At 44.2% G+C, this 1,328-nt stretch overlaps 1 protein-coding gene across 1 annotated transcript in view; it reads left to right on the forward strand.

Annotated features, from left to right (window-relative positions):
* Nucleotides 1–1,328, forward strand: part of rhbg (Rh family B glycoprotein) — a 20,711-nt gene that overhangs the window by 15,562 nt on the left and 3,821 nt on the right. The gene's annotated exons all lie outside the window — the stretch shown is intronic.

The following is a 1,328-nucleotide window of genomic DNA, read 5'->3' on the forward strand; positions in this document are numbered from 1 at the left end:
AACTTGAAGACGTAGATGTGACGTGAGCAACCTGTCTGAAAGCTGTAAGTCTTGTGGTAGCTGTGCAAGAGAAATCTCAATCATTCCCAATCAGCAGAGACGGAGAGCAAAGGTATAGGTTAGGGGATAACAGACACCGGCTAATTACTGCTAACTAACATGCTAGTTAACATAAGTAATTAAACAAAAAAGCTGGAAGTCCAAACTGTCTGCCTGCTTCTCCTGACAACACGGTGATTTGTCGACTAGGTGACGGTAAGTCACCGGGTTATGTGGCAATCGTTGGCCTATTTTTACAAAAACATCTGCTACAGAGTCATAACATGAGCTACAAGGTAATGGAGCCTTTTATACATTGTTAGAAATAAACACATCTTAAAACGCTTCAGATGTAAAGTTATTTGCTATTAAAGTGACGTCAAAATGAATGGAGTCGACGGGATGCTAACAGGTGATGGCTTTGGAGCTTTAAAATGGCGCCATGGCCGCTACGCTTGGAGAGGCTGACCCACTTGGCTACACTTTGTGGAGGCAGCCTTACCCCCTTGCTACTTTATCACCTTACTTCCTGCTTTGTGCCAGTCATAATTACTACGGCCACAAGAGGGCCCCATCACTATTGTGACTAGAAGGTGTAATTGCTGCATTAAAAGTGTCTGTGTGCGTGTGCACTCCTGTCTTGCTATCTCTGTGTGTGAGTCTATCTCGGTCTGTCTGTGTGTTTTTGTATAAATGCAAAAGCTGAAAACTGTTTGAAATCAAGCATCAATGTTACGTTTGCTACATCTCTGCTTGGTCGGCTCTGCCCCCTCAAGTCTCTGCTTTTGGCTGTATGCATTTTCTCAGAGAAATTACAATAATAGCCTCGAGCATGTGTGCCAAGAGAAGCCGAAACGGGTTTTGCTGCAGGAGTGTTCTCCGTTGCAGATAATATCTCTTTGACGTTGCTGACAGATGGCAGCTTTCTTCAGGGTGCTCTCCCATTCATCATTTACTGCAGAGTCAACATGCAAGGCCCTGCTAAAAGACACTAAATCTGTGGTGACAGTGCAGGCTGTTCTCATGAACCTTTCATATACATCGCCAAGAAAAGCAATGCACTGTAATTCATCTGTATTATTACTTCATGCACCACGTTGACTGTTGCTGTATAACTTTCTCCGGTCTGCATTTGGAGGGGGTGGGGGGTCCTAAAACGTGAAGCTTTTCACCCTTTTTAACTCAAGGGAGCTGAGTTTGTCTTAAAGGTTAAGGGGAAACTTTCACCCAGGAAATGTGTTTGTGTCCCGGGAGCATTTCTTAAAGGAACACGCCGACTTATTGGGACT

The sequence above is a fragment of the Etheostoma spectabile genome, unplaced genomic scaffold, assembly GCF_008692095.1.
Source record: "Etheostoma spectabile isolate EspeVRDwgs_2016 unplaced genomic scaffold, UIUC_Espe_1.0 scaffold363, whole genome shotgun sequence".
NCBI classification, from domain to species: domain Eukaryota; kingdom Metazoa; phylum Chordata; class Actinopteri; order Perciformes; family Percidae; genus Etheostoma; species Etheostoma spectabile.